Here is a 12642-nt window from a genome sequence, read left to right as displayed (position 1 = left end):
TATTCATCTTGTTATTGGTAACGTTGCTAGTTTAATTGCATTATTTCTCTAAATAATTATATGATTAATTATAATGATTTGGGCAGGATTCCTTTAAGTTTTCCATTTGTAGATAATCATGTTATGTATGAATACTAATAATTTGCTTTTTTTGCCAGTGCTTATAGCTTTTCTTTCTTTTTTCTTATTTCACTGGCTGTGACACTTAGCCCAACATTGAATAAAATAATTATATTGGAAATGATTAAAATCATTCACTGTTGACTATAATGTAGCTAAAATATCTGTACATACATTTTTTATATTTTTTAAAGATTTATTTATTTATTTGAAAGTCAGAGTTACACAGAGAGAGTAAGGCAGAGAGAGAGGTCTTCCATCCCATGGCTCACTCCCTAATTGGCTGCAACAGCCGGAGCTGCGCTGATCCAAAGCCAGGAGCCAGGAGCCAGGAGCCAGGAGCCAGGAGCCAAGAGCTTCCTCTGGGTCTCACACGTGGGTGCAGGGGCCCAAGGACGTGGGCCATCCTCCACTGCCCTTCCAAGCCATAGCAGAGAGCTGGATCGGAAGAGGAGCAGCTAGGACCAGAACCAGTGCCCACATGGGATGCTGGCTCCTCAGGTCAGGGCATCAACCCACTGCGCCACAGCGCTACCCCTGTACATACATTTTTAAGTTAAAGAATTCCTTTTTATAAGTTGTCCACTGAGATTTTTATGTTAAAAATTATCAACTGCCTATTCTTTACTAATTAAAATTATATTCTCTATTAAATATATATTTGTATTTTTATGTAATATTTTATAGATTTTCTAATGTTAAATCAGCTTGAAATCCTAGAATATACCCTACTCCATGTGATATAAGAATATTTCAAAAAGCTCACAAACAGTAGAATTGCAAATAAATAATTTCAAAATTTTGGTGCAGAAAATTTTGAAATTCATACATATAAAGGGTCTTCAGAAAGTTCATGGAAAATTCATATTATGAAAAAGCTATGCATGGATTTCAAAAAATTCTTTGCACCAATTCGGGACATGCTCAAGCTGACTTACCTCAAACGGTAGACTTAGAAACATACCAGGGGATTCGAATTCAATCCCATCGAGGTGGCATGTACCAATGTCATCTCACTAGTCCCAGTGATCAATTTCTGTTCACAATTGATCATAATGATAGGACTAAGAACCAAAGGGATCACATAAACAAGACTAGTGTCTGCAAATACTAGCTGATAGAATAAAAAAGGGAGAGAATGATCCAACATAGGAAGTGAGATACACAGCAGACCCATAGAATGGCAAATGTCCTAACAGCACTCTGGCCTCAGAATCAGCCCTTAAGGCATGTGGATCCGGCTGAAATGCCCATGAGAGTATTTCAGGCATGGAAAGCCGAGACACTCTGGGAGGGGGAAAAAAAACCTAAGTGAAAGATCTCCACGAGTGAGATCCCAGTGGAAAGAATGGGTCATCAAAGAAGGAGGTACCTTTCTCTGAAGGGAGGAGAGAACTTCCACTTTGACCATGGCCTTGTCTAAATATGATCAGAGTCAGTGAACTCAGGGGGCTTCCATAGCCTTGGCAGCTCATGACAAGAGCCTAGGGTGATTACTGATGCCATAAACAAGAGTGTCAATTTGTTAAGTCAACAACAGGAGTCACTGTGCACTTACTCCTCATGTAGGATCTTTGTCCTTAGTGTGCTGTACATTGAGATTTAATGCTATAACTAGTACTCAAACAGTATTTTTCACTTTATGTTTCTGTGTGGGAGCAAACTGTTGAAATCTTTACTTAATGTATGCTAAACTGATCTTCTGTATATAAAGAGAATCGAAAATGAATCTTGATGTGAATGGAAGGGGAGAGGGAGTGGGAAAGGGGAGGGTTGCGGGTGGGAGGGACGTTATTGGGGGGGGAGCCATTGTAATCCATATTCTGTACTTTGGAAATTTATATTCATTAAATAAAAGTTAAAAAAAATTCTTTGCACCAAAATAAACATATTTTTATTCCATTTTCCACATTATTTTTATTAAATATTTATTTTATTTGTGTGAAAGGCAGAGTGACAGAAAGAGAGAGAGAGATCTTCCATCCACTGGTTGACTCTCCAAATGGCCACAAAGACTGGAGCTGAGCCAGGCTGAACCTGGGTCTCTAAAACTCTAACCAGATCTCCCATGTGGGTAGCAGGGGCCCAAGCACTAAGGCCATCTTCTGCTGCTTTCCAAAGGTACATTAGCAGGGAGCTGGATCAGAAGCGGAGCAGCTGAGACTGGAACCAGAGCTTATATGGAATGCTGGTGTTAGACAACAGTTTAACCTGCTGCACCACGATGCCAGCTCTTCCATGTACTTTTTGAAGTACTCTTGTGTGTTGTCTTTCTATATGTCGTTGAACTCAATTTGTACTTTTTAATTTTTAGTATTGTTTTGTCCCTGCATTAACATGATTGGCCTGTTTTTTCCTCTTTATTTTACACTCTTTATTTTTGATAACAAAAGAAATTAGATCTACAAAATGAATTGGAAAGTCTTACTTTTTATTCTACTAATTGGAAATTTGAGTCCGTAGTTACTTTCTTTGAATGTTTCCCTGTACTTTCTTATAAAACCATCTGGGCCTATTATTTACTTTGAGGGAGAATTGTAAAGAACTTGACCATTTTAAGTCAATTTTGATAATATTTGATTATTAGGCATAGGTACAGAGAGGTCTCCCATCCACTAGTTAACTCCCCGTTAGCCAGGACTGGACCAGACAGAAAGCAGCAGCCCAGGACTTCATCCACTCTCCCGTATGAGTGGCAGAAAGCCAGGTATTTGAGCCATTATCTGCTGCCTCCTAGAGTGTGTACTAGCAGGAAGCTGGAATCAGAAACAGAACTGAGACTCAAACAGGCACTCCAATCTGGAAGGGGGGTAGGCCAAACTGCTATTTAACCACTACACCAAATACCCTCCCTGATAACTTAATTTCAAAAGTGTTTTATTTCATCTAATTTTTCAGATAACATTAAAGGTATTTATATTTCACTGTTATTTGGATCTCTGCTGCATCTTCAGTTACACCTACTCTTCCATTCCTAACATTTGTGTTGTCTCTTGTTTCTTCAATCAGTATTGCTTCAGGCTGGCAACCTCACTAGTCTTTTCAAAAATTATGTCTGGTTGTATTGAAGTTTATGAAGTTTCTTGTTTCATACTTTTCTGTTTCTGTCTATTATCTTATTGCTTCTTATTCCTGGACTTATTTTGCTTTTATTTTCCTGATGGCTTAAGATAAACATTCAGACAATTGAGCTTTGCTTTTTTTCTAATATAAGCATATTAGACTTTAAACTTTCCTATAAAGGCTTTTGGCTCCCTTCCAAAAGTCCTGACATGTATTTTTATTATTGTGCAGCTGCTGCTACAGTTGTTATCTGTTCTGACTTTTGTTCATGGCTGCTTGTTCCCATGTGTTTTAATAATTTTTTATTGTGGTTTCATGATCTCTGGATTTCTATTTGAGCCTGCATTTAAAGTGCATTTCTCCATAACATTAGTACCTAAGGCTTAACAGCCCAGATCCCTTTAAACTCAATTTCTAGTTTAAGTTTTTCTAGGCAATATAAATTTTAGTGGCAAGCCCATGGGAATATGTCTTGTGGTTACAAGGTTTCAAGGAGACCTTTTCCTTTTGTTTCTGCTCAATCCAAAAAGAAGGTTGAGAGAGCTTTTTTCTTCTTTGTGCAATCCCTGTGACTGTTATACTTCAAACGGACCTGTTTTCTTGGGGGTCTTGGGTCTAAGATTCTTCTCTACTCTGGATTCTGATTTTCACTTCTGTGTGCCGTACACATGGCAATTAAAACTCAGACTGAGGCTATCATAACTGGGGGCTATCCTCGGGGGCAATGTCCGTCCAGGGCCCAGCGAATCCTCATGGAATCACACTTTCTCATTGTTTGTCACCTCTGGTTGCATTTCTTAACTCCCAGCTCAGCTGTGTTCTGAAGATCTTAAAAAAAAAATCTACTTTATATTATTTTTCTGGTTCCCAAAGAGATTTCTCCACACATGTAGTCTGCCACACTTCTGGAAACTAAAGAACCAATTTATGACACTTTTTGTTGAAACTTGTAAAAAGAAAAAAAAAATCCCTGTCAGTTTGCTTAAACAACAGTGTATAATTAGAAACTCCAGAAATACAATGATTTTTCCATTTAGTTTTAGACAGGTAAATTATATCATCAAAGCCACAGATTATTTCTGTGTCTTCACTTTTCCTTTCATCTCAGCTTCAATTCAACCAAAGCTATTTCCTAGACATGGTCCCAAAATGTCTCCAAATACTCGTAGAACTACCCATCTCTACCTGCATTTAGGTAGAGAGAGCCATTCCTTTCCCCAAGTATCAAACAAGTTTCCAGACATCTTCCCGTTGGACAGCAACTGAACCAAACGCTGTAAGAGTAATGCCGTGCTCTGATTGACTCAATCTGTAGTTACTTGAGACACTTATAAATTCTTCCCTGCAAACTCTGTAGCTAAGTGAAAAATTATTTACATTCATTTTTAAAGAAAAAAAATGGAACGCATTTCCTCCCAAATCAAGGTACCTCATAATTTTAGGTGGCAATTGAATAAGGTAGATAAGTTTATGTTATTTTTTAAAATCCAAAAATTGGAAGTAGTATGAATTTATACTTAAGATGTAGTAAAGGTTTATTTATCCTTTTTCTTCATTTTGTACCATTTTTATCAGTTGTTCAGTCTTTTGGGGACTTGGGTGATCTTACATTCAAGCAGCTTTTAAAAGCTGCAGCATACAAAAACTTTTTTAGAATGAACTAAAAGCTAAGCAAAAGAATATTTGAAATGTGTGGAAATCGCTTATGTTCACAACAGACTAAGAGTTGGTGAACCTGCAAACACTTGATGTCTCTCGGTATTTCTAAGCAAAGTCAATTGTTTTGGGTTCATCTAAACATTGCTCACAATTCAAATTAGATGCGTGTACAATTGACTAGAAAATGTAGTTTTGAGTAAATTGTTGAGTGTTTCTTTGCCTGAAACCATAAAGGCAGAAAATATTATTTCTATTATTTGTTGTTTCTATTACTTGCATTCATTTAATGCGCTGGAGGATAAAAAGTAGAAAGGAAGTATCTGAAAATGGTATGACTTTTCCAGAACTCTTATGGCAATTGCTTCTCGGCTTCTTGGCTAAGATCAAGCGTAAGAACTGTTAGGGCAAAAAGCAGAACGTTTTGCAGGAGACAGGTCTATTCTGAAGCAAAGGAGATGTGATTGGCTACCCTGCTCAGGACTTCTCCTTGGTGATCAACCCCCAAACTTCATAAAGGGGAGGAAGAGAATGATCATCAACAAGGAAATTATCCTGCCCTCTCAGCCAGTTTTTCTGCAGCCTTCCTGTAAGTCAGATTTAGTATGCACTGAGATAGCACTTGCATCAATGCTGAGACATTTAATTTCCGTCACTGAGAACTCCTCCTTCTCTCCACGCAATCATGAAAATCCAGAAAAGCAGGGGAGGCGCTGGTTAGCCACAGGTGACCACCAGGATTGACTTTGTTCCTTCTGCTCCCTAATGATGCTATCAAGAATTCTCTTCCAATAGCCACCAAGCACTCCCCTCTTGCAAGACTCAGGAAGGAACCCCTCAGTCATTCACTCCACCAGCTCAAGCCCTACCCTCTGCTCGTCACATCCCAGTATGGAAAGCCCAGCTGCCTGGTCTTACTCCTTCCCACTCTGTTCTGGGTCCTCATGTTTTCTGTCCTGAAGCTTTGTTTCCCATTTGCTGATCCATCCATCACTCTTTTAAAAATAATAGTCTTGGCCGGCGCCGCGGCTCACTAGGCTAATCCTCCGCCTTGCGGCGCCGGCACACCGGGTTCTAGTCCCGGTCAGGGCGCCGTATTCTGTCCCGGTTGCCCCTCTTCCAGGACAGCTCTCTGCTGTGGCCAGGGAGTGCAGTGGAGGATGGCCCAAGTGCTTGGGCCCTGCACCCCATGGGAGACCAGAAGAAGTACCTGGCTCCTGCCATCGGATCAGCGCGGTGCGCCGGCCGCAGCGCTCCAGCTGCTGCGGCCATTGGAGGGTGAACCAACGGCAAAAGGAAGACCTTTCTCTCTGTCTCTCTCTCTCTCACTGTCCACTCTGCCTGTCAAATAATAATAATAATAATAATAGTTACTGAGATACGATACAAACCGAAATATTCACTCATTTGAAGTGCACAATTTCATGGTTTTCAGTATATTCATGAAGTGGTGCACCAATTGCCACAATCCACTTTAGAGCTCCACCCCTTGAATCCCTAGGCAACAACTTCTCTCCTTGCTGTTTCTATAGATTTTCTCATTCTGGAAATGGAGACATATACTATGTTGTCTTTTGCATCTGGCTTCTTTCACTTAGAATAATGATCGTGGTTCATTCATTGTCTAGAATATGCATATAGTAGCTGGTAATTCATTTTGATAGCTGAATGACATTCTATTGCATGGATATACTACATTTGGATTCTGTATTCACCAATTGGCAGACATTTGACTTCTGTTTGTTTTCCGTTTGGGGCTTTTATAAATAATACTGATAAAGACTTTTGCACAAATGCCTTATAGGTTTTTATTCTCTTGGATAAATTACTGGGAGCAGATGTTGTGCTATATATACGCTTATTAACCTCTTCACAAACTGCTGAGTTTTAAAGTGCTTGTACTATTTTATATTCCTATCAGCAATATTACAAGGGTTTCAGTTTCTCCACACTTTCAACCAAACTTACTATTGTTTTTTTTTTTAATTATAGCCATTCTAGTGGGTGTGTAGTGGTGATTTTTAAATATGTTGGTTACGTTCAAAAGTTGGGAGCAAATTTGTGTATTTGGACTAACAGATGTTCTAGTAACATTGGATGTCACTTTTTCTTAAAGGCAACAATTGGCTAGTGCTGTATAATTGCTATTCTTCTCCTTAGGATAGCATGTTCTCTCTGATTTATTATGTATCTTATGAGCCTGACATTAACCTAAGTGTCAGTTTCCATTTTGTCATCATAGCTGTTCCATTGCTTTTCAAGATGTAAAACACACGTTTGTGGGGCCAGTGTTGTGGCAGTGTGGATAAAGCTACCCCCTGAGATGCCAGCATCCCATATGGGCGCTGGTTCACAACCCAGCTGCTCCATTTTTGATTCAGCTCCCTACTAATGGAAAAAGCAGTGGAAGATGGCCCAGTGTTTAGGCCCCTCCCATGTGGGAGACCTAGATGAAGCTCCTGGCTCCTGGCTTCAGATCTGGCCTTTGCAGCCATCTGGGGAGTGAACCAACAGGTGGAAGACTTCTCTCTCTGTCTCTCCCTTGCTCTCTCTTAACTTTGATTTTCAAATAAATAAGAATATCTTAAAAAAAGTTTGTGCCTCTCTGTCTCCAGTAAAAGTGGAAAATGATAGAGACCGAAAGGCCAATATAATCTGAGAAAAGCAGCAGAAAGTAAAATTCTTTGTGGACTTGGAGAACACTCTTACCTATTTAATTTATGAGATATGTCTTTGTTAAAAGAATGAGACTTAAGACATCATTTTAAACAAACCATAGAAAGACAATGCTTGATGGAAATTTCAGTGAACGAAGACAGAAACAGAAATTTCAGTGGAATTCTCTTTTGAAAGCAAATAAAGACTGTTACCATGAAGAGTAGTTATCTGTTATTTTTTTTTATGCAAGGGAACTCATAAATAGCTTTATTTAATTTTGAAGGTTTATTTATTTATTTGAAAGGCAGAGTTGCAGAGAGGCAGAGACAGAGAGAGATCTTCCATCTGCTGGTCCACTCCCCAAATGACCACACTGGCTGGCTGGCTGGCTGAAGCCAGTAGATTGGCACTCCATCTCAGTCTCTCACATAGGTAGCATGGGCCCAAGCACTCAGGTCACCTTCCTCTGCCTTCCCAGGTGCATTACTAGGGAGCTGGATCAGAAGTGGAGCAGCCAGGATCCGAACCAGCACTCATACGGGACAATGTCACAGACGTAAGCCTAACCTGCTGTGTCACAAAACAGGCACCTTATAAATAATTTTAAGAGATATATTTTAACTATCTGGTTTTAAGGAATAGTTCTTTGGCAAGAATAACCTACCATTTTTAAATTAGAATCAGTTTTCAAAATTGGACACTGTGGGAACTCCTTGGTTGCAGAGTTGGAGACCCAGCTCCAAACAAAGCTGTCTAACTTGGAATGTCCTTTTGAAAATAACCGAATTTTGTTCCATATCTCTCACAATTAAGACTGAAAGAATGAATAAAGTGTTATCCAATAAAATCGTATAGGAGTATAATAAGAAACTGAAAGCAAAACGTGACAATGCTGTAAAATTAGATTTATTCAATGTCTTGTGAATACTTTAACTATAAAACCAAGCCATGTTTGGGGATATCTGTCCTACATTATGAAAAAGAATAAAACTAAATACTGTACTTGTTTAAGTGATTCAGGACTGAATTCTGTACTGCATCTCAAAGAGAAATTCAGGGTCTCAGACATGTTGTTCAAAAAAATAAAAAAAAAGTTAATTTTCTAGTTCCTAATCATGAGAAAATTTCCAGTTAAGTCTTCTTATTTTAAATGTTATACATAATCCAAAACATCATACCTGCTTATGTTATGCAATGCAAATCTAATTCAGTAAAAATAAGGAATGTTTGCCTCTGGTTCTGGAAGTTGAACACCTACCTACAAAGGAAGGCCCTCAAAGGCGCTGCCCATCTCCTCTTGATGCAGCGCAGATCGGCAGGGTGGGAGCCTGTGGGAACTCTGAGCAGACAGAGCCGCTTCATCTGCGGAAGACAGCAGTACAGAAAGGGCTAGCAGAAAGTAGTGCTCAGCAGGGGGAGACGGGGTTGGCTGGATTTTTATGTTAGTGTGCACGATGGAAACCCAGCAGGAAAATCTTTGAGGTGGTGGGGTGGGTAACCGGAGAAAAATCTCCACTTCTGCTGGCTGGGAGCTTGCCGTGAGTAACTCATGATTGTGGGGATCAGCACAGGCCCCTTGCAGACCAGTCTGCCGCACTTAATTCCAGGGCAGCACCTCTCCCCGGCCAGCGGACGTAGCACTGTGCATCTACAGGGGGCAGAACCTACTGCTGGCAGACACGGAGATGCTTATGTTTTGTATGGCTAATTATACATCAGTATTTACGACGGAGAAGTCCCTGCTTGTGACCCATGCAGCAATTGGCCTGTCCTCTGAAATATGAATTTTTATTGCTTCTTTTTTCTTAGCATGAAGAGTTGGAACTGGCATTTATTACTCATAAAGTTACTCATCCCACTTTAAATCTAGCTCTCCTGCTCAGCTCCCTAGCCTCCTGTGGCAGTGGACTTCACAGGTTGGCTAAATGTGTCACAAACTAATGGTTTCTTCAACTTGCTCTAAATTTATCAGCCACTAATTCCACCAGATGACATTTTATTCTCAGTGACATTATGGAACATTCGGTTCTTTGGCTAAGAATACAAAAAAAAAAAAAAAAAAAAAAAAAAAAAGCCCTCTGTCAGGTTCTCAGAGCTAAATAATCACCACTTGCCATTTTCCCTTTGAACAACTTAGCCTGATTTGATTGACTTAGAGAAAATTTTAAAAGTCTTCTTTCTAATTTGCCATCATTGTATTCAGATTTTACTCTTTTCTCCTGGTCTTTTGGGAATCATTTCAAATGTGGCTCTATTATTAGTTGTATTCATTAGGTGGCCTATTTGGTAGGAGTAGGATTAACTTGTGGGAACAGTGCTCCTAAGAAGTAGCATGTGTCTCGTGATGGCAACGACTCAGTCAATTACCTGTGGCCATCACTTCATCCAGGGAGTAGGTGACAGGACACAGAGAACAATTTTAGAGCGATTGACTCGGTTCTGTGCCTGCCACAACCTTCCTCTCCCATCCCTCCTTCCCTCCCCCAATTCCTCCACTCACTCTGCTTATGAAATTCCTCTGTTGGGGCTCAGTTCCTTTGAACCCTATTCCAGCTAAAATTCCCTCTGAGAGAGGTGTTACTTAGCCATTTTCTCCTGGGCACAAATTATGATGGTGTATGATACTGCTTTTTCTTTAAATCAGTCATCTTCAAATCTTGTCTGGCAGAATCCTAGAGCTCCAAGGTGGTATCACAGGGACTGCATCAGGATAAGAAAAGCTCGGATGGACTGGGTCTCAATCAGCTACTCTGCTCTTATCTGCCAGAGATATCTTACTGTGTTAAGACTACGTGTGATGAGAAAGTTTTACATTGCTATTATTATTACTGCATCTCCCAAACCAATCAGGTTAGGCCCTGTAGCATGATGCCAAGAGTGAGCCTCCAGTGTTTTTCCATCATTCACCCTGGGTTAACTCTGTCCCAATCCACAGTCTTCCATGGAGTCCTTGCGCTTGATTAGGCACTCATCTCAACAGGCCTTCGCTTCCCTCCCAGGAGACAATATGGAGCCACTCCTCTGCCTCCTATACAATTCTCACCTCACTCCACTAGAAAGAAAGAAGAAATGAGATGAAGAAGAAAAAAAGAGTTATGCAAATGCTTGTACTACTTCTTTCCTTCCTAACATACAGTATTTGTAGGACATCGTTAGCCTTATATACTTTGGAATAGATTTCTCAACAAGGCAAAAGTCTCTGTTACTCCATGAAAATCAAATATTTTAAGAGACTTGGGGAGTCAGAGCTACATAAAAACATGTTGATCGAGGTGGACATTTCACACAGCAGTTAAGACATTGTTTGAAACATCCACATCCCTCATTGGAGTGCCTGGTACATCTCCCAGCTCTGCTTCAAACTCCAGCTTCCTGCTAGTGCACACTCTGGGAGGCAGCAGGTGATGGCTCAAGTACCTGGGCTCCTATCACCCACATGGAAGACTCAATTGAAAGTTCTTAGTCTTAGGTTTTGGCTCTCAGCTGGGGTTGGTGCAGACACTTGTAGAGTAAACCAGTGTATAGGAGATATCTCTTCTCTCTGTCTCTCTGACAGATAAATATAAGAAAACAAAAATGTAAATTTATATGATGCAGATTGAAAAAGAAAGACTAAAGGAACCAGGTCTTGGAATGAATGAGAATCAAGAAAAGTATGTAAATACAGGAAACCTCTAGTGGGTGAGCCTTCCTCCAGAAAGCTGTGGGCATCATGATGTGGCTTTCATCATTTCCTATTTTTGTTTCATTCTCCTCAAAATTCAAACACCAGAGCTTTTCTAATTTGCCAGGGAAGGGGGACATGTTTGATGCTCTGCCACTGTAACTTGTAGCAGAAGAGGGATAATTCCCAGAGGAAAATCCAAGAACAAAAGGGAAAAGAGTCTCAGCAAGGAAAAGGAATGGATGTCCACCATGTGAGTCACATTTTCAGAAAAACATTCAGGAAAACAAGCAATCAATAAATGAATAGAGAACAGAAGCTGATATTTAAGAAGGATGCAAAACAAAGCAATATAGATGAAGAAAATATTCAAACTCTAGAGAAATTAAATTTATGATAAAAGTAGGCAAAAAAAGTGAATAACTTTTTTAACCATTAAAATAATAGCACTCCTCTTAAATTAAATGCAAAATTGCCATATGATCCAGCAGGAAAATCTTTTTTTTTAAGATTTTATTTATTTATTTGATAGGTAGAGTTACAGAAAGTGAGAGGGAGAAACAGAGAGAAAGGTCCTCCCTCCGTTGGTTCAAATGGCCGCCACAGTCAGAGCTGTGCCAATCCAAAGCCAGGAGCTTCCTCCCAGTCTCCCTCATGGGTGCAGGGCCCAAGGAACCAGGCAATCCTCTACTGCTTTCTCAGGCCACAGCAGGGAGGCGGATTGGAAGAGGAGCAGCTGGGTCTAGAACCAGCACCCATATAGGACTCCGGCACTGCAGGCAGAGGATTAACCCACTGCGCCACGGCGCAGGCCCCCAGCAGGAAAATCTTTGAAGTGGTAGGGTAGGTAGCCAGAGAAAAAAATCTCCACTTCTAATTCAACTACACTCAAAAGATTTGAAAGGAGGAACTCAAACAGATACTTGCACCATCAACGTTCATGACAGCATTATTCACAATTACTTAAAAGTGGGAAAGCCAAAATATATGGTAACATATGAATGGATAAAGAAAATGTGGTGTATTCATACAGTAGAGCTTTAGAAAGGAATGAAATCCTGACACATGCTACAACATGGACGGATATTGAAAACATTTTGCTAAGTGAAGTAAGCCAGTCGAGGAAAGACAAGTACTATATGACTCCATTTATATGAGTTGTCTGGAATAGTTCTCAAAGAGACAGAAAGTAGAATAAAGGTTACCAAGGGCTGACGGATAGAGGAAATTGGAAGTTCATGTTTAATGGGTACAAAATGTGTGTTTGGGATGCTGAAAAGAGTTGTAAAAATGGATGATGGTTATGGTTGTACAATATTATGAACAGATTTGCAGCCATGAATTGTGCATTTAAAATGGTTTAAAAGGAGGTGGGCAGTTAAGATAATGATTGGGACCCTTGCATTCCATATGAGTGTCTGGGTTCAAGCTCTGGCTCCACTTTGAATTCCAGTTTCCTGCTCGTGCACACCTTGGGAAGC

This window comes from Oryctolagus cuniculus, chromosome 5 (assembly GCF_964237555.1).
Source record: "Oryctolagus cuniculus chromosome 5, mOryCun1.1, whole genome shotgun sequence".
In the NCBI taxonomy this organism is placed as follows: Eukaryota; Metazoa; Chordata; class Mammalia; order Lagomorpha; family Leporidae; genus Oryctolagus; species Oryctolagus cuniculus.
Note: the sequence above shows the minus strand (reverse complement) of the source record.